At 45.6% G+C, this 22,500-nt stretch overlaps 1 long non-coding RNA gene across 1 annotated transcript in view; it reads right to left on the bottom strand.

Moving 5' to 3' along the window:
* The window catches only part of LOC137629635 (uncharacterized), a 37,737-nt gene that overhangs the window by 11,219 nt on the left and 4,018 nt on the right, over positions 1 to 22,500 (bottom strand). The window contains exon 2 of the long non-coding RNA XR_011041565.1: positions 2,506 to 2,629. This is a non-coding gene — a long non-coding RNA (uncharacterized lncRNA). The remainder of the gene's footprint in view (positions 1 to 2,505; positions 2,630 to 22,500) is intronic.

The raw sequence follows: 22,500 nt of genomic DNA on the forward strand, positions 1-22,500 counted from the left end.
TATATGGCTTATTTGAATATGAAAAACACGTAAAAATGTGCAAAATTTATCGTTAATTGAATGTCAAGTAACAAACTACCAATTAGCTACGATGGTGAAGATGGGTTGATTTCAATTCTAAGTACAAAATACCTGAATTTGACAGGTATAAGTACAGTAGAATTGTCATTGACTTTTATCTTTGTTCGTGGCCAAGTGGGTTAGTCACTGTCTATATAAGCTTGCCGACCAGGGTTCGATTCCCGGCCGGAGCCAAGCTCTTGTCTTTGTGAGATTTCGCCTGGGTCTGTGATCCCGTGGTTGTTAAGAGAATCCAGACATTAATATATCAAAAATATATATGGCTTATTTGAATATATATATATATATATATATATATATATATATATATATATATATACACAAATTATATACAATATATATTATATAAATATATATATATATATATATATATATATATATATATAATCATTATTACTTGCTAAGCTACAACCCTAGTTGGAAAAGCAGGATACTACAAGCCCAAGGGCACCAACAGGGAAAATAACCCAGTGAGGAAAGGAAACAAGGAAAAATAAAATTTTTAAGAAAAGTAACATTAAAATAAATATTTCCTATATAAACTATGAAAACTAACAAAACAAGGGGTAGAGAAACAAGACAGAACAATGTGCCCGAGTGTACCCTCAAGCAAGAGAATTCTAACCCGACTGTGGAAGACCATGGTACAGTGGCTATGGCACTACCCAAGACTAGAGAACAATGGTTTGATTTTGAAGTGTCCTTCTCCTAGAAGAGCTGCTGACCATAGCTTAAGTGTCTATTCTACCCTTACCAAGAGGAAAGTGGCCACTGAACAATTACAGTTCAGTAACCCCTTAGGTGGAGAAGAATTGTTTGGTAATCTCAGTGTTGTCAGGTGTATGAGGACAGAGGAGAATAAGTAAAAGATAGGCCAGACTATTTGCTGTGTGTGTAGGCAAAATGGAAAATGAACCGTAACCAGAGAGAAGGATCCAATGTACAGTAGTACTGTCTGGCCAGTCAAAAGACCCCATAACACTCTAGCGGTAGTATCTCAATGGGTAGCGGGTGCCCTGGCCAACCTACTACCTATATATAGTATGTATATATATATATATATATATATATATATATATATATATATATATATACATATATATATTTATATATAAGTATTTACAGTATATATATATGAATGCATACATATATATATATATATATATATATATATATATTTACATGTATATATGCATGTATGTATATATATACATACATATATACATATACTGTATATATATACATACATACATATATATATATATATATATAATATTTATATTTATATATATACTGTATGTATGTATGTATGTATGTATACACATATATATATAGATAGATAATATATAGATAATATATATATATAAATACATATATATATAAGTATACATATGCATATAAATTATAAATGTATATATATAAGTATATATATGCATATGTATGTATGTGTATATATATATATATATATATATATATATATATATATATATATATATATATATACATATATATAATATATATTTATATATATGTATATATATATGTATGTGTATATATATATATATATGTATATATATATATAATATATATATATATATATATATATATATATATGTATGTGTATATATATATATATATATATATATATATGTATGTGTGTATATATATATATATATATATATATATATATATACACACATATATATAGATATATATACATATACATATATAGATATACATATGCATATATATATATATATAGAGAGAGAGAGAGAGAGAGAGAGAGAGAGAGAGAGAGAGAGAGAGAGAGAGATAGAGAGAGAGTGTATATATATAGAATAAACATTATATATATATATATATATATATATATATATATATATATATATATATATATATATATATATATATATATATATATATATTCATATATATGTGTGTGTGTTAGCAAATCATCTACTTCCATGAATTGCCAAAGTTTTTACATATTTCGACGTCATTCTCAAGTTTAATAAGATTGAGACTAATGACTATGCCTTGTTTCTTTTAGAAACGCTAATTATGCATGCTTGTTTAATTCATTAGGTGAATAAAAACAACTTTCATACAACATATAAAAGTTGCATATTAATTGAAAGTAATATTTATATAGCAAGCATCTTGTAACACGACATTCAATCAGATAATTAGTAAACACTAATATATAAAAATATCTCCATTCTCACCCCCACACCCATAAGCAACAAAACGGAAAATATTGAATTAATGTGATTTTAAGAACATTAAATTATCTAAATCTTCAAATCCTCGTATTGAATATCCCTTAGTATACAACAAGTCTTTTGATAATTATGAAATAATTTTCCGGCAAAAATTAGTGTAAATACAAATGATTATATCAAAACTTGTTTTCAAAATACTTACTGTCAATATTTTGACCACTCTTTCTTCCTAACGCCTGGTGCTGCTACGAGCTCAAGTAAAGATCAGATCAGAGTTGGCCCGTTCCCCTTTATTCCGCTATTTGGTTTGGTATGTCCAGGAATGTCTGAAAGAAAAAGCAAGATATTAAAAGAGCCAAGAACCGATTTTTTAATATTTAAATTATAAGCATAACAACGAAATATTATGAAAAAATAACCTATCACTGTGTGTGTTGACGAAAATGACTTCAAGTAACAATGATGTTCACCTAGGCCCTCCCCTCCTTGAAGGTACGGTTTCTCTCTCTCTCTCTCTCTCTCTCTCTCTCTCTCTCTCTCTCTCTCTCTCTCTCTCTCTCTCTCTCTCTCTCTCTCTCTCTCTCTCGAACTGTTCAGTTAACCCCGAATCCTAGGGGGATTTAACCACGTATGGGATCTAACCCCGTATCCTAGGGGTACGAACCTTGGGGGATTTAACCACAAATCCTGGTGTAAAAAAGTGCATGACTGACTTAGAAGCCAGGTCACTTTTCATGAAACATGTTGAAGAACACAGAGATTCGACTTACATATTCTGATGGCTCCAAATCCGATGCTGGCGTTGGATTTGGAGTCTATAGTAATGCTTTTAATTGTAGAGGTGCACTTCCTTTAGTATCCTCTATATTTACTGCCGAATTATATGACATACTAACCGCAATTGAGAAAATAGCATTGAAAGAAGAGGGGAATTTTACCATTTAGAGATTTTAATGTGGCTTTTTATTATTGGAGTGAGGGGTATGACAGTTCGATTATGTTGGGCCCCGGCATATGTAGTTACGTCTGGGAATGAGAAGGCAGATTTACTGGCAAAAAATGCTACCAGGAAGGTATCCCATTCTTTGTACTGATTTTTTACCTAACATTAAGAAGTTGGTATATAATAATTGGCAACAACATTTGGATAGTTTGATTCAAAATAAGATGAGAAAAATAATGAATGTTATATCCCCTTGGATATATAACATGATGTCCCGAAAGTGGGAGACTACTCTTTGTCGTCTCCGCATTGGTCACATTCGGTTGACACACAAGTTTCTGCAAAAGGGCCAACACCAACCGTATTGCGACGACTGTTTGGTACCTTAAACAGTGAGGCATTTGTTGACCGAATACCTCAATTATAGCAACTTGAGATATAGATATCTGTTTGAGGTTCGAGGTGAGGATGGCAGGTTCATCCTTGCCAAGATTCTTAGACATGATGTGTCCTACTATGCGAGAAGCATTTTTAGATTTATTTCGAGAGAACCATGACTTACGAACGTCACCTGTGTTTGACACTGTGAGCGTTGTAGAGCACACCCCTCGCTTGTAGCTCGTTTGTACATTGTTTATATGCCAAATACAAATGGAAGACGTTCCTAATTATGTACAAACGATCCGAGGGAGAGGTCATTGTTAAAAGACATTATTGTAAGTGATGCGACGAGCTGAGTGATAATGTAGTGACTAGTGCCAGCCGAGGGTAAACAAAACGTGGCCATAACAAAAGTGAACGAACTTTAATCTAATGTAACCGGGAATTGTCAAGAACAGTGTTGCTGTGTATTAAAGTTAAGTCTGTTACTAGATCTACCTGACTGTGTGTCCCTACACGACGATATGAACAAACCCGCAAACCTGGGGAGAACGTGATTACAGCTAAAAGGACTCAAAAGGTCAGTAGTACCCAAATGGTTTACAATGATTAAAGGGATTCACTCTGTCAGTAATTCCCTAGTAGTTAATTCACAGTGATAAGCAGCAAAATGGCCGCACAAAGCATTGGTTGCCCACTGCCTGGATGCACCTATCAAACTGAGGCATCCACAGAGCCCATCATTACCGCAGCACTCCTGAACACACACAAATACTCATGCCCAGGGGCCAGTAGCTCAATGCCACAAGCCAAGCACCAAGGTTGAAAAACTCAAGCGCCCAACGATATCAGTGGGGAGTGGGACTATTTCTTAACTCGCTGGGGGGAATACCGCAAGGGAACCGGGCTCGAAGGCGATGTTGTGGTATAGCTCCTTGAATGTTGTGAGGAGAGCCTATGCAAGGACATCACCAGCGCCGCGGGGAGGAGCCTGGTAGGCGAATCGGAGGTGGTGCTCAGTGCGATAAAAGCCCTCGCGGTGCTCAGGGAGAACGCAATGGTGGCGCGGGCGGCTCTCTCAAACATGCGACAGGGCCGCGAGGAACCGATACAGGCATTTCACGCTCGCGTGAAGGCCCAAGCAAACACCTGCAAATACGTCAGGAGGTGCATATGTGGACTAAGCGTAAACTTTGCAGACGACGTGATCAAGGACGTGCTTGCACGATGTATCGCCAACCAGGACATCCAGCTGGATCTACTTAGCGACCAGCGGCAGATGTCGCAAGAGGAAACGATCAGGTTCATCAAAGCGAAAGTCTGGTAAGCAGTCTGCGTCCCGATTGCTGGACACCCACAGTCATGGCGCGGAGGCTATCACCAGCTCCTATCGCCGCATCAAGCCCCAAAACACAGTAAACAGGGGTGATGCACGTCAGACGGATGCAAGGGACGGTGGCAGACAAGCTGTTTGCAGGTACTGTGCTGAGAAGGGCCATGGCAAGAATGCACCCTGGCAAATCAGGAAGACTGAGTGCCTGGCTTACAGTAGAAAGTGCCACAAATGTAATCGCGATAACCTCAGAGCGAATGTGCCGGAGTAAGTCTGCGGCTGAATCCGCAACACAGACGCATGCGATGAACAGACGGCGGCATTCGTAGAGTTGTGTGCCATGTCAGATATCCGAACGATCAACGGTGAACAGTTGCTAGCACTAGATCACCACCTGTATGACAACATGTGCGACAGATGGCTCAGGCGGAACTCCCAACCGCAGCCGTTCATAAACCTCCGACTCAGCATCCATGTAGGGGATTACCTCGGCCTGGGATTCAGACCGGTCAAGCGCGCAAGACCTGCAACACTCCCTGCCATGGCCGACACCGGTTGCCAAAGTTGTCTGGTCGGGGTTAACGTTATCGAGCAGATGGGCCTGATGACCACAGACCTGCTCCCGGTCTCGATGAGAATGAAGGCGGCGAATAAATAAGATATCTGTATCTTAGGGGCAGCCATCGTCCGGTTCTGCGGAAAACACACCGGAGATCCGCAAACCGAATCTCGGCAAATAGTGTACTTCACGGATTCGACCGACAGTGTGTTCTTGTCACGCAGCACCTGCGTCGATCTTGGCATAATCTCCAAGGACTTCCCTACACTGGGTGAGATGTTGTGCAGTGCGGCAACCCCAGACAATTGTACACCACAAAATGATACATGTGACAATGGCGTGACATCTCAATGCAATTGTCCTCAGCGCACGGCCCCCCACCTAAACCTACGTCTATCCCCATGCCAGCCACAGAAGGTAACAGGGAGGCCATTCAACAATACCTGAAAGACCTTTATGCCACCAGCACATTCAACACATGCATCCACCAGCCCCTCCCCATGATGGCAGGCCCACCGATGCGCTTGATGGTTGACTCAGATGCTAAGCCCGTCACCCATCACACCCCCATAACAGTAGCGTAACACTGGCAAGAAACCGTGAAAGCAGGTGCCACAGAATAGTAGTCTGCGCCAAGAAGACGGGCAGGCCTAGAAGGACGGCAGACCTTCAGGCTCTCAATGCTTATGCCACTTGCGAAACACACCACACCCAATCGCCTTTTCATCAGGCAAGATGACCGCCACATGACCACCTTCATCACACCCTGGGGCAGATATAGATACTGTGTCGCTCCACAAGGCTATGCCACGTCAGGCGATGGCTACTCAAGGCGATATGATGAGATAGTATCCAACGTCCGTGACATGACGAAATGCGTTGATCACACATTACTGTGGGGCGACACTATTGAGGAAAGCTTCTACCAGGCAGCCACCTGGCTCGACGTCTGCGGGAGAAACGGCATCACCCTCAATCCCGACAAATTTTTGTTTGGCTGTCGCGAGGTAGCATTCGCCGGCGTCACCTTCTCGATGGACAGTGTGCGCCCTTGTGCGAAATACCTGCAGGCAATATCAGACTTCCCACGCCCGAAGAACATTACCGACGCTCGATCGTGGTTTGGCCTAGTAAACCAAGTGTCTTATGCTTTCAGTATGTCTGAGCGCATGCTCCCATTCCGCGAGCTACTAAAACCCGAGCGCATGCTCCCATTCCGCGAGCTACTAAAACCCGACAAGGCATTTACGTGGACTGACGATCTTGAAAGCGCATTCCAAGCATCTAAAGAGGCCATTGTAGATGAAATTACCAACGGGGTGCGCATCTTCGACAAAACCAAGCCGACATGCCTTGCGACCGATTGGTCTAAAGAAGGCATCGGGTTCTGGCTGTTCCAAAAACATTGCTAATGCCCAACAGACAAGCCATTCTGCTGCCGCGACGATTGGAAGGTGATCCTAGTCGGGTGTCGTTTCACGCACCCAGCCGAATCTAGGTATGCCGCGATAGAGGGGGAAGCCCTGGCGGTAGCCGATGACAAATCACGCTACTTTGTCCTCGGCTGCTCAAACCTGGTCATTGCGGTACATCACAAGCCACTATTAAAGGTGTTGGGGAACCGATCTCTGGATGACATCCCGAATCCCCGCCTGCGCAACCTAAAGGAGAAGACACTGCGCTACCGATTCCGCATCGTATACGTGCCAGGTATGCGCAACAAGGCAGCTGACGCCATCTCACGTCATCCAAGAAGCGACACCAACCCAGAAAAACTGTATCTCCCCGACGACAATGCATCAGTCTGCGACTACTCCATACCGTCAGTCTACCACGGTATCCTTGCCGGCATACGCATGATGGACTGCGATACATGCACGATTGAAGAGCCCGCATACCTCACAGCCCTAGATTCCCTTCCAGCGGTTACCTGGGACCGTGTACGGGAATCTACAGCAAGCGATCCCGCCCTTCACACGCTCACAGAGATCATCGAACATGGGTTCCCGACGTCAAAAGATAACATGCCACAACACCTCCGTATGTACTACCACCTACAGAACGAGCTCAACACCTTCGATGGTGTCGCATCGTTCAAAGATCGTGTTATTATCCCCACGTGCTTGCGCCAGGGTGTCCTATCCACGTTACATTCGGCACATCAGGGCGTTTCCATGATGACTGCCCGTGCAGAGGCATCAGTGTACTGGTCAGGCATTACCGCAGACATACAGGCGACTAGAGATAACTGTAAGGATTGCCACCGCATGGCCCCCTCCCAACCATCCGGCCCCCCCCTACCCCACCCGTCTTGCCTGTTTACCCATTCCAGTCAATGTGTGCCAACTACTTCACTCACAAGGGCGCCCACTACCTGGTAATTGTGGACCGATACTCGAACTGGCCACTTATATCAGTCTACCAGTGGTGCCAAAGGACTAATTAACAACCTGCGCCGTGCATTCGTCAAGTACGGAATTCCTGAGGAACTTGCCAGCGATGGTGGGCCAGAATTCACGGCAACCAAAACACGTGGCTTCTTGAAAGACTGGGGTGTCCACCACCGACTGTCGTCAGTAGCATTTCCACACAACAATTGCAGAGCGGAAATCTGAGTGAAAACGATGAAGGCCCTGATTACTAACAACACGGGGACAAATGGAAACCTGGACACAGATGCCGTTCAGAAAGCAGTCCTCCAGTACAGGAACACTCCAGACCCAGTCACCAGAATCTCCCCAGCCATGTGCGTCTTCGGTCACCCGATCTGCGATCTCATCCCTATCCTTCCTGGGAAGTACAACCCCCACACCACATGACGCGAAACCCTGACATCCAGGGAAGAAGCATTACGCAAGCGCCATGTTCGCATGATGGACACTTGGTCACAACACACTCGCCGTCTGCCACCCCTACGGGTTGGTGACCATGTTCGCAAACAAAATCAAACCGGCCCACATCCCACCAAATGGGACAGGACCAGGACAGTCGTCGAGGTAAGGCAGTACGACCAGTATGTGGTGAAGGTTGATGGCTCGGGCCAAGTATCGCTGCACAACCGGAAATTCCTGAGAAAGTTCACACCGGTTACGACCCTGACAGAGCCGCAAAATATAACCTGTAGTGGCATACCCCTTCAACCACCCGCAATCGGGGCCCCGACCAAGCCGAAGGAGACTAACAGACACGTACCAACATCGCCGGACCCGCCTGCTGACCAACCACAACTGCTGGCTGACCGACATTACCCAACATCAGTCGATCAACCTCCCCCACTCACGCCTGTAAAGCCAGCCAACCACACTCGCCAGCTTATACACACAACGCCGAACGACCAAACTCCACTGCCCCCACTAGCAACACCAAGTCGTGTCAGACCTTCAACGCCAGCCGCTCCACCCTGACTGGCAAATCCCATCCCACCAATTGGTCTCGCCGTGGGCCGGCCATCCAGGACTGTCAATACGCCCAAATGGCATGAAGACTATGATTTTTCATCTCATGCTTAACATGTCTGTGTCCAATGTCGTAGAATGCTCGATCAACCTGATATTATATCAGACATTGCATTACTTTCATCAGTGTAATTATTGCTGTGTAACTTTACTAGTTTGTGTTGTATGATGCCTTGCAGAATACATGTGTGAAACCTTAACTGATAACTTTGTGTACGCCACCTAGCGGCTAATAAAGTAGTTGATTTCCTGTCCTCTAAGTTTCGTGTTTGTCTTCAGTTCCTAGCTCCCCTAAAATGTAATATGGTGGCAGCGAGTGAGTGATTTACACACCAAACGAACTATCAATGTGTGAATAAGATCCCAGCCATCTTTCTCAACGACTTAAAGGCCCTGCCATCACGCCTAGCCACTGTGGCAGACCATCAACCACCCCAGATCCTGGACCACGCGAGTTTTATGGATGCCGCCATATTAAAAAACCTGAACACTTGGCTTCAGTGACCTTTCTATACTTGTGTTTACCTGTGAACTGTGACATTCTTAGTCCCTGAAGATGGGGGATAATGACCCGGGTGCAGTAGGGGGCAACCCAACATATGTATTCACTAATGACTTGATGGGCATAAAGCCACCCAGCTTTGATTGGCAAGGTTCCAACTTGCCACATTCATTCAAAACTTTCAAAAGATATTGCGAACTGATCCTTGCCACTACCACCTACACTTGCAAACAGGAGCCAGAGATAGTAAACTACATACTCCTCTGGATGGGGCCTCAAGCGGTAGAGATTTTTGACAACTGGACTCACCTCACGGATGAGCAACGTTCCAGTCCGACCAATGTGTGGGAAGCGTTTGTTAACTACTTCGAGCCCAAGTCTAACTTCAGGCTCGCCCGTTTCCAGCTGCGCGAACTCATACAGCGGCAGGAGCAGCAGATTGACAGCTATATCAACCGTCTCAAGGTGCAGGCTCAATGATGCAATTTTGAAGGAAACAACCTTGAAGATAACCTCATCGACCAGGTTATCAAAGGTACAGCACATGTCGCAAAAGCTCTTGGACCAAGATCCGAAACAACTCACGCTTGACAAAGAAATCGATCTTGCGAGAACTTTTGAGGCAACGCAGGCCCAGCTACAACAATTGGGGCACGTCCACAAATCCATCGACTCCCTTCAGAAGGCGAAGTCGAGACACAAGAGCTGTCCGAAAGCAAAAAACTTTTTTCTGTGGCGGAAAAACGCATGACCGCAAGGAGACTGTCCCGCCGTAGACGATATGTGTAAACTGTGTTCGAAAACGGGTCACTGGGCAAAGGCTTGTCAAAACACTAAGCGAGCCCGATCTAAGTCTAGTGTACGCTCCAAACCTCAGAACAGCTGATCGCAGTCAAGCGCAAATGCGAACCAATCACAGCCAAAGCCACAACAGCGATTCGACCTCCAAGTTAGAGCCGTGAATACGTACGACCTGAGCAGTGACTTTGAAAGCATGTCTTTTAACGCAGTGAACAATGATGCCAACAGATCGGAAGCTTACGCATCGCTAAAAATCGTGCCATACCCTGATCGCACGACAAACTTGCGCGGGAAGGTCGACACCGGTGCGCAGAATAACATCCTCCCACTCAGGACATTCCGTAACATATTCCCTCGCTATGTCAACTCGGATGGCATCCCAACATCTACAACTCCGTCCAAGACGACGCTCACCGCCTACAACGGAACCGTCATCCGCCAGCACGGTACCCTCGTACTGCCGTGCAAATTTGCCGAAAATAAATGGGCGAACTGTGAGTTCTATGTGGCCGAGACCGATAGTCCTATTATTTTTGGTCTACCCATGTGCACGAAACTCGGTCTAGTCACGCTTAACTGTGCCGTTACTCAATCCGACAGCAGTGTGCGTTATACCTCATTGGAAGACATGAAAATTCACTTCCCTGACCGGTTCAAGGTTATCGGTAAATTCAGTTCTAAGCAGAAACTAACTCTGAAGGATGACGCAAACCCAGTAAGACACCTGCCGAGACGAGCGCCCATTCAACTACGTGAGCAGATCAAAAGCGAACTCGATCGTATGGTGGGTCTTGAAGTAATCCGTCCCGTAGCGGAACCCACCGATTGGGTGTCCAGTATTACATATGTGACAAAACCCGATGGATCTCTCAGAATATGCTTGGATCCAAAAGACCTCAACAGTGCTCTAAAGAGAGGTCAACACCACACGCCAACTGTGGAAGAACTAACACATGTTTTTGCTGGTGCAACAGTTTTCAGCAAGCTCAATGCAAAGCATGGCTACTAGTGCATCCCACTCGACCATGACAGCCAGCTGCTGACCACATTCAACAGCCCATTCGGGAGGTACTGCTTCCGAAGGCTCCCCTTTGTACTCAACGTAAGTCAGGATCTGTTTCAGCGAGCGATGGACGAGATCTTGCAAGGGCTACCCGGCGTTGTGTCGATTGCGGACGATATTATTGTATACGCATCCACACCAGCAGAGCATTCCGAGAGACTATCCACACTTTTCAATCGAGCTAGAGAGAGAGGACTTGTGTTCAACCCCGCGAAATGCGCGATATCCGTGTCAGAGGTACAATTCTTTGGCAACATCTATTCCAAAAGTGGAGTCCGACCTGACCTAGTCAAGGTCCAAGCCATTGCTAAGCTCAAAGCGCCGACTTCCATCAGTGAACTACAATCGTTCCTCGGAATGGCGAACCATCTGGCACCGTTCGTACCCAACCTAAGTGACCACACCGCCCCGCTGCGCAAGTTACTTAAAAAGGACATTGATTTCCAGTGGCATCCTGAACACGACAAAGCCTTCATGTTAGTAAAACAGCTTATCTGCCAAGCAGGATCTCTCACTTACTTTGACCCGTCAAAGCCATCTGTAATCCAAGTAGACGCGAGTCAAGAAGCCCTTGGTGCGGCACTATTTCAAGATGGCCGACCTATCGCTTTTGCATCAAAAAGTCTTACAGACACCGAAATGTGCTACGCCAACATTAAACGTGAACTATTGGCATGCGTCTTCGGTGCCGAACGTTTCCATACATACATTTACGGCAAACCATTTGCCATCGAGTCTGATCACAAACCACTCTAAATGATCAGTAAGAACAACTTAACTGCCACCCCAGCACGGCTGCAACGGATGTTCCTGCGTCTTCAGCGCTACGATTACGATGTAAAGTACAAACCCGGGAGGGAGATGACTTTGCCCGACAGCTTATCGTGACTCCCAAAACACGGCGCCGACAAGCCGATAGACTTGAAAATCAAAGTGTGCTATGTACAGTTCAGCAACAACAAGCTAGCGGAACTCAAGAGGCGCAACAGCTATTGACGACGAACTCGTACTACTGCAGAAGTATATCATCAGCGGATTTCCCGAGAAGCAGAGAGACTGGCCTGCCGAGATTCGTAAATATTGGCCATATCGCAACGAACTCAGTATCGAAAACGGTCTTACGATCAAGGGTGAACAGCTCATGATCCCGGAAAGTCTGCGTACACAGTACCTTGAAACTATTCATGAAGGTCACCAAGGCATCACGCGATGTCAGGCCCGTGCGCGGATGTGTTTATTCTGGCCAGGTATTAACCGCGATATCGAACAACTCATCAATCAGTGCCAACAATGCCAGACATTCCAAGCCTCACAACCCAAGGAGCCCATGGAAGCCATCACTCCAAACCTCCCGAACTAACCGTGGCATACCCTCGGCATGGAGTTGTTTACCGGAACTATGTGATTATCGCCAACTACTACTCCAAGTTTCCCGTCATTCACCAACTAAGTGTTGACTCAACAAGCAGAACAGTCGCTCAGCTGACTAGCAGCACATTCTCTTTATTCGGTATACCCAGTACAATCATCACCGATAATGGCCCGCAGTTTATCGGACAACCCTTCCAAGATTTGCTCAAATCGTACAACGTTACGCATATAAGCAGCTCCCCGTTACATCCGAAATCCCATGGATTTATCGAGCATGCTATCCGTAGTGTGAAAGCACTTATCTGTAAATCTGCAGAGGACACAGATAGGGCAATGTTAGCCTACCGTACAACACCCATCGGTCCTCAGCTCCCGTCACCCGCGGAAATTCTCTTCCGACGGAAGCTACAAACAACCCTGCCCGCATGCAGCACACCTAGCGATAACAAGTTTGACGAATATCAAGCAAGTAGGCAGGAAGCGAGCCAAGAACGATACAATGAACACAGCAAGGAGTTGCCTGAACTCCTACCGAACCAACCTATCTTCTACCAGGACGCCGCTCGCAAAACGTGGTCTCCCGGTACTGTCATTGGATACGGCCCAGAGCCAAGATCTTACACCATCACTTGCGACAACACCGGCCGAGCTCTACGTCGAAATCGTGCGCTCATGCGTCCGCGTCATGTCACATTCTCCGATTCCCCGAGTAGCCCTGCTTGGCTCGGAAACACCACTGAGGACGACGCATGGCCAACGGAACCGCAACCTCTTCCCGAGACAACAGCAGCTCAGACCATCCCCGCTGGAAATGTCGCCACACCGTCTAAGGTTTCGCCAGCTCGAACTCGAGGCCGAACATCAGCAACCAATCAACAACCAACCCGCCACTCTAACAGACTGACGAAACCTACCCAACGACTTATCACACAAATATAAATGTGTAGGCACTGAGCTATTTATAATGATGGCAGAATAAACCATCATTGATAGCCAGTCAGCTGGCATAGACAGTCTAACCCATCTAGCCAGTAAATACTGTTTTTTTTTTTTACTACATAAGAATTGTGTACTGATAGAACTTTTGACCTTAATATGTCTTACCCATAAATCATGATCATTTTCCTCTGTCAAATAAATCTAGAAAGTATTAACTAAGGTACAAAAATACTTACTGATAATATTATGAACTGAAACCCTGTAAACCACATTCAGTTAATTTGTATTATCCACATAATTCCCCAGAGAATTTTGCATTTGGTTATTATGTCCTTTACATGATACTCTCCCAGAGATTTTGCATTTTATGGTATTGACCAAGTTTTGATATTTTTGTTCCTTTCCAAGGAAGGGGGATGTTGTATGATGCCTTGCAGAATAAATGTGTGAAATCTTAACTGATAACTTTGTGTACGCCACCTAGCGGCTAATAAAGTACAGTAGTTGATTTCCTGTCCTCTAAGTTTCGTGTTTGTCTTCAGTTCCTGGCTCCCCTAAAATGTAATAGTTTGAAGAATGTTTGATCAACCTGTTATTAGATTAGAAGTCGTATTACCATCTTCATTACATTCATTTATCAGTATGATTTACAGAACTATCAGACTATTCAGTGAAGATTTTCCATTTCAAATTCAATGACCCAGTTAATTACTGTTCAAACTCAATCAGTCTCTTCCTAGCCGATCAAGACTTGGGAGGAGATAGAGAACAAAGACTTACGAACGTCACCTGTGTGACACTGTGAGCGTTGTAGAGCACACCCCTCGCTTGTAGCTCGTTTGTACATTGTTTATATGCCAAATACAAATGGAAATCGTTCCTATTTAATTTCGGAAGCAGGTCTTCTGAAAACCAACTTTTATAATGACATATTTACTTTTATGGTTTTAAATTGAATATTTTTATTTTTATATGTAATAAATGATACCGACGTCAAGGACCTTAGATGTAGAGATGCCAGAAAACTTTAAATCAATCAATCGGGGATTTAACCATGAATTCTTCGGGATTTAACCCAGAGTACTGCGCGGATTTACCCATGAATTCTGAGGGATTTACCCATGAATTCTAAGGGATTTACCCTCTGAATTCTGGAGGATTTAATCGGGAATCCTGGGAGATTTAACCAGTAATTCTGGGGGGATTCAACCATGACTCAAGGTAAAACTATTTATAAACGTTCAAAAAATATTGCAAAAATCCTTCTTTAACACCACGAAATTTACCAGGTTAACAAATCGAGATTGTTGTAAGAACAACTCAAATTGCCTGTTTGAAAACGCTGGTTAACGAACAGTCGCTTCTCAAAAGACAATCAACGTGTTTACAAAGGATATAAAATGGTAATAATACAGATTTCGAGATTGTTAAAGAATTGATATGCTAAAACCACAAATAGGTCTAAATGTTCAAAACTTACTCTAAATGAATAATTATATTGAATAAGAATTGCACCTATAAATTAATAATTACACCATATATGATTTAATTCAATATATTCAAACTTACCTAATTACTCAATCACAGTAATATAAGAGCATTGTTTAATAATGACTTAATTATATCAATACTTTAAAAAAACGTAATTTTCATCGGAAATTCTCTGTAAAAATATACTTCTCAGCCGTATTTCAGTAAAGTACAGTTGAGTGTAATTTTTACCTTACTTTATTATCTTTTACGGGTTGGTGACCGTAATATCACTCCTTTACGTCAATATATTCGTTTTTAAAACTATAAATGTCTGGCAATGTTTATTCCAGGATTTTTACCGTTTTTCTTTACGGCAAATTTTAAACGGATTTTGAGCGAAGCGAAAAATCTATTTTTGGGTGAGATAGCCATGGCGTCCTGATGGAAGGTTCCTGTTTGGTAGCTTCCTTGGGTATAAGACTACTAAGATATTCCCAGAGAATTTAACCACAGGTTATCACAGAATTCTAACTTCTGGAGCGAGTATCTCAAAGGTTTCCCTTTAAGACATCGTAATACAACAGGGGACACGCATGTCTGGTCGTGCCACATAGCTATCTCCACCCCGAACAGAGTTAACGCTTCGGTGTGTAAGGGCTGAGAATAGCTGGGAGCCGTTCCACAGCTAATCTCACTCGTGGCTACTACTGATACTCGAGACGTAAACAAACGGACGCCATTGCTCTAATGACGTCACGCGCGTCTTTATCCTGGCGCCAGTTGCTGCCCATCACCATGATACAATTGTGTAGGGTGGGAACAAACTGAACGAAGTAGTAGGGAGGGTCCATCAGGACGCCATGGCTATCTCACCCAAAAATAGATTTTTCGCTTCGCTCAAAATCCGTTTTTTGGGCTCAAGCCATGGCGTCCTGATGGAAGAGTACCAGAGAATCAATGTATCGTGGTAGATTTTCCCCCAGAGTTAAGTGCCTAGGCATTGACAAAACAGCAAAGTAATCTTAGGTAAGAACCATAGGAACGAAGTATCCTGCCCCCCATTGGTAGGAAGTTCCCATGGGCTATGCCGACGTCAAAGTGGTATTGAAGGGCTATTCATCTTGACAGAAGAGCTTTTAAGAGCTTAGAGATGAAGCAGAATGTTTGATATTTGTATAGGAACATTCTGAAGTAGGCCAGTGGTGGTTGGGCACTGTGTGTAGAGTTCATCTCCTGATTATCAGAAGTAAGTATTCGTGTAGGAACCTTACTGAGACAAGGTGAATATAATTTAGGAATAGACATCTTAAATTCTTCATGACCATAAGAAAGGAGGAATAAATAAAACTATGACAGTATGTATTTCATAGTAAGTAGGAGCTGAAAGAGACGCATAAGTAATAAAATAGAAATTTTATTTCACAATGCAGAAATTAAATAATTTACAGCAAAAGTAAAGTTCATTTACAGTAATAATAATGTACATAGAAATAAAGGCTTGCTCTTGAATCTGAAAGGGAATTTCAGGATTAGTAGGTACTCGTTCTCGAGGAACGCAAGTCTTTAAATAACACATCATGCTCAAGGCATGCGGCACTTGTGTGACACTATGACATTTCACCTGGGATAAGAACAGTTATAAAAGCACTAAGTGTTTTTAGACATCACTATGAATCACTCGAGGGTCAACATAGGCACCCGAAGAGTTAGAGTCCCAAGTAACTCACTGTTCTACGCAGAGTTAGGTGCAGGTTTCATAACACTACCTGCGGCTACCACAAAATGTTTGATTTCGTGCACTTGTTTCGCATAATGTTTAAAGAAAACTCGCGAGGACTTCCAGCCCGTAAAGTTCTTAAGGCTCTCGAAGTCCATGCTCTGAAAGAAGTTCAGAGAAGATGCCACTTTTCTAGGATCATGACCAGCGGGTGTACTGTTCGGATCCGCTCTGCGAATGAAGTAGGTGATTTTCGCTCTTAATTGTTTCAGTGACAGGTCGCTGCCCGATGTTTCTCCTTTGAAGAGTTGGCCTCCGCCAAAGTTTGAAGTTCTGCGAAGATAGACCTTGAGACTCTCTACTGGACATAGAGAGACATCCTCCTTCAGGGGGCATATTCTCCAAGGGCCCCATCTTTTGGTGGGTAATTCATTTTTGGCGAGAAACGTCGGATCAGGGGAGAGGGTCACTTCTCCTGAATCAGCAAACAGGATGTGTCCCTCTTCTCTTGATAATGCCACTATTTCGCTGACTCGAGCTCCCGAGGCGAGAGCAAATAAAAATATAACTTTCTGAGTCAGATCCTTGAGGGGGCATGAATCATTGTCCAAGTTGGAGGCGAAATGGAGCACCTTGTCTAGTGACCAGGAGATCGGTTTCGGAGGGGGTGCTGGGCGTAGGCGAGCACATGCTTTCGGCAGTTTGTTAAAGATGTCGTTGGACAGATCAATTTGGAAAGCATATAGAATTGGTCTAGTCAAAGCCGATTTGCAGGTTGAAATCGTATTGGCTGCTAATCCTTGTCCATGAAGGTGAATGAAGAAGGACATACAGAAATCAATGGTGATTTCTTTAGGATTTTTTGCTTTAACAAAGGAGACCCATTTCCTCCAGGATGATTCGTATTGCCGTCTCGTGGATTCGGTCTTGTATTCCTCTAGGAAGTCTAGACTTTTCTTCGAGATCCCAAACCTCTTCTTTGCGGCAAGGGAGAGAAAATCATGAGATGAAGGTCCTTGATTTTCGATGATGAAGCGAAGACAGTCGACTTCTGTACTTGTTGAGAGAGAACTGGGCCCGGGAGAGGGATCAGCTTGGGCTGCAGCTCCAGGACCAGGGGGTACCAGTTGCTCCGGGGCCACTTGGGAGCCACTAGGGCCGCTGTCCCTTTGAAGGTTCTCAGTTTGGAGAGGACTTTCAACAGAAGGTTGGTGGGAGGGAACAGGTATATCTTCGACCATCTGTTCCAGTCCAGTGACATGGCGTCCACCGCTTCTGCTTTGGGGTCCTCGTACGGGGCTACGTACAGAGGAAGTTGATTGTTGTCGCTCGTTGCAAAGAGATCTATCTGAAGTTCTGGGACTTGATGAGAGATGAAGGAGAATGATCTTGCGTCTAGAGACCATTCCGACTCTATCGGGTTTGTCCGAGATAGAGCATCCGCTGTCACGTTGCGGAATCCTTGTAGGTGAACTGCAGACAGGTGCCACTTCTTCTTCTCCGCCAGACGGAAGATTGGGAGAAGCACCTGATTTATCTGGGGCGATCTTGAGCCTTGGCGATTGAGACAACGAACTACCACCGAGTTGTCTAGGGTTAGACGGATGTGGATCGAGGGCGGCGGGGATAGCTTCTTCAGAGTAAGAAGGACCGCCATGGCCTCCAAGATGTTTATGTGGAACGTCTTGAATAGTGGAGACCAGGTCCCTTGAGCTTGTTTCAGGTGGGAGTGACCTCCCCAGCCCTCCAGTGAGGCATCCGTGTGGATGTTGAGTGATGGAGGAGGGTGTTGGAGAGGAATGGACCTTTTTAGGGCCATTGCTTCCGACCACGGCTTTAGGAGGCGTCGAAGTCTGTTTGGAAGCCGTCTCTTGAGGTCTCTTCGAGCGATGGATGCCGATCGTCTCCAGACTCCCGCGGCATCCTTTAGCTGTGCACGAAGCACTGGGTTTGTCACTGAGGCGAATTGTAGAGAGCCTAGAACTCGTTCCTGCTGTCGTCTTGAAATGCGTTTGGATTTCAGTAGTCGCTTGACAGACCCTGCTATTTCCTTCCTTTTCTTCTGGGGGATGGAAAGGCGGTGTGACTGAAGATTCCAGTGGATTCCCAGCCACTGAAACTTCTGAGCCGGAGAGAGGCGAGATTTCTTCTCGTTGATCTTGAATCCCAGGTGTTCTAGGTACTGGGTAACTTCGTCGCAAGACTTTGTACACTCTTCGGGCGATGGAGCCCAGACTAGCCAGTCGTCGAGGTAGGCCATCACCTGGACGTTTTTTAGGCGGAGCTGTTGTACTATGGCATCCGCCAGCTTTGTGAAGATCCGAGGGGCCACATTGAGGCCGAATGGCATGGCCCGGAAGGCGTAGCTTTTCCTTTGGAGTCGAAATCCTAGGTAGGAGGAAGCGTGATGGTTCATTGGAATGTGCCAATAGGCATCCGCCAGGTCTATAGAGACCGTGTAGGAACCTTGAGGCAGAAGGGTCCTTATTTGTTGAAGCGTCAGCATCTTGAATTTGTTGTTCTCTATGAACTTGTTGAGGGGGGATAAGTCCAGAATGACTCTGAGCTTGTCTGAGTCCTTCTTGGGAACGCAAAACAGTCTCCCTTGGAACCTGGTGGACTTTACCTTCCTTATCACCTTCTTGTTCAAGAGGTCTAGAACATATTCTTCCAGAATGGGGGTTGATTGTTGAAAGAACCGCTGGAAGATTGGGGGTGGTTGCACCCAACTCCAGCCTAGACCGTTCTTGATGATGCTGTGTGCCCAAGGATCGAAGGTCCAACGATCCTGGAATTGGCGGAGTCTTCCTCCCACCGGAAGCACTTCATTGCTTCTGGTGTCCCGAGGACTTGTTGCCTCGGCCGCTAGCTCCCTTTCCTCCTCTACCTCTGGAGGGACGACGAGAGGCGTCTCTGCTTGCACCCCTGGACGAGCCTCTACCTCTGGCATGAAAGGTAGTGGATGGCTGCTCAAAGGCAGGGGTGAAGACCGGTGACTGTGACAACACCGGTTGGGGGACCAATTGAAAGGTCTGTTGTGGTTGGGCAACCACTTGGGAGGTAGCGGGTCCCGGAAACTGACGTCGTTGTTGACGTTGCTGGGGTTTCGGCTTCTGAGGTTTCCTCTTAGGCTGAGGTCCATCGTCCTGAGAGGTTTTCCTTTTTCTGGACATGCCCCACTTGTGGAGAAGGTTCCTATTCTCCGTGGCGGCTCTGTCAGTTATTTCCTTGACAAGGTCAGAAGGAAACAGGTGCTTTCCCCAGATGTTGGAGGAAATCAGCCTCCGGGGTTCGTGTTTCACGGTGGCACCGACAAACACGAATTCACGACAGGCTCTACGAGCCTTTATGAAATGGTACAAGTCCTTCATTACCGTGAGTAAGTGGGATTTGGCCAGTACCATGTAGTGATCAGGTACTGCTGTGTCACAGGCCATAACTTCAAGTTGGACTTGATGAGAAAGCGATGCCGCAAGCCTCTCCTTCGTGTCTTGTTCCCGGCGAAGGAGGTGATCATTGAGCTTAGGGAGGTCTTCATTAAACTGACGTCCGGCGACGTCAGGATCGAGCCTACCCACGACGAAAGTATGTTGGACATCTTTCCATTGTCTAGTGTCAGGGGGTGTCACGATGGAGAAGGGTCTGCACTCCTCCAGTGCAGGGCAGGGTTTTCCTTCTTCCGCCGCTTTAAGGCATGCAGCTAAGGCCTTTTCCAAAAATGGAAGAATCGCAGTGTCAGGTGCGACATATGTAGGATGCTTCTTGCTCAAGGCAGGAAGCTTAGAGCAGGTAAAGCCCCTGCTCTTAAATGCGGAGGCTAGCATAGCCTGGGCCTTTGCGAGATCGAACACTATCTCTTCTTTAGGTTCGGTCTCCTCCTTCGAGGCAGGTTCGGAACGAAGTCGGACGTAACAGTCCGGGTAGGCCTCGAAGCTTGGGAAGAACTCCACATCTTCCAACGGGACCGTGCCGATCTTGTCGCTAACAAAGATCCTGCCGGTCGCAATAACCATATGCTCTGCATACCTCCACGGGTTGGCATGAGAGCAAGCTGGGAGATCCTTGACCGAGATCTTCTTCGTGTCTCTGGATCCAATTATAGACCTGATGGACTCCTGGTTCTCCTTCAGTCTGTCGTCCATGACAGCTCTAATCAGTCGGATCAGTTCTTGGGTAGAAGAGGAAGGATCCGGGGTCGAGGAGGTAGACGGAAGGGACATTTCCGTCGGTGTAGGAGTAGGCGGAGGGATGGACGAGGGAGTAGCTCCAATCTCCGACTCGGTGTATTCCACCTTGTCTTCGTCCTCTTCGGCTCCTTGAGCCATAAGCGTCTTCTCCGTGTCTTCCGAGACGTCAGAGATCTGTTCATCATCCTCGGAATCCAAACGACACTCGTGCATGGACTGAGCCATGACCACATCAGGTTCCACCGTAATTTGGACAGTGGGGATTGCTTCCTTTGGAACCACTGAGTCAGGGGAGGCCTTAGGGAACAACAGGGACCTCAGTTCTTCGGTGGCCAGGTACGGTCCAGTAGCATTTCTCTGAAAACCACGCACCCACTTGCGCAGTTTTTCACGAGCAATGTCTCTAACCTCCGCTGAGGGAGGGTTATGGAAGGCCTCAACTAGGTAGGCCTGGCAGACCGTACATTCCAGTGGATTCCAGAACTTCCAATCCCCTTTCTTGTCTGAGCAAGGGGCGTGAGTCCTGCACGCCGTATGTCCGTAAAACTGCGAGCGTTTCACAGCACAGTAGGAGAAATCGCACTTCATCTGCTCCTCCTGTGGAAGAAAGAGAAAATGAGTATGGGGGAGTCATAGGAATGACTCTTAAATTAAGTTAATATTAATCATTAATTTTAACTTAAGGAAGGTGTGATGCATAGAGAATGAAACAGTAAAGGAGAACACGCTCCATGCATCTCGCCCGGCTGGTTACCATAGGCTTGGTCCTGGGATAATCCAAATGACCGAGATCATTGGATAGGTTCCTAGGATTCCCATTATATTGGAACTCCATGGAAAGCCAAGGACAAGGTTGGGATCGAATTCATTCGGTTCCCAGAAAAGAGCCAGAAGGCCTCATTAAGGGTAACTGCTTCTGGCAACCAGCCGCGCTAAGATGCACATAGCATGCTGGAAATAGAAGAATGCAAAGAGACAGCATGATCACTAATAGAGCAGTACTAGGTACTGATCTTAGAAGCAAAGCAGCTTATCTATTTGCAAGGTAGGGCTATCTTAGTCTTATGATAGCTACAGAGAGGGGGTGCAAGTATTCTTGACGCCTCCGGGGCATCCGGCAAGCCGCCGGCACGCCGGAGCTCGCTCCAGCATAGATTCTGGCACTAGAACAGACAATTTTCAAAGTCAGTTAGAAACCAGGATGGCGGCCGCCGGCACAACGGCGGCACGCCGGCAGGGAGCGGCGGCTCCGGCAGCCGGAGGATGCCGGATTGGTGACTGGGGTAAGGATGGTACAGGTAGTATCGGGTTGCCGGCAGTATATGCCGGCACTCCGGAGATCGACCGGCAAGCAGACGATTAGATAGGAGTAGGAGAGCTGCCGGTAGTAGCCGGCGGCAGCCGGCAGTCCCTCGGTACACGGGGGGCTGGCGGCAAGGGTAGGGAAGTCACCAAGAGGGAGGCAGGTATTGC

The sequence above is a fragment of the Palaemon carinicauda genome, chromosome 37, assembly GCF_036898095.1.
Source record: "Palaemon carinicauda isolate YSFRI2023 chromosome 37, ASM3689809v2, whole genome shotgun sequence".
Lineage (NCBI taxonomy): Eukaryota > Metazoa > Arthropoda > Malacostraca > Decapoda > Palaemonidae > Palaemon > Palaemon carinicauda.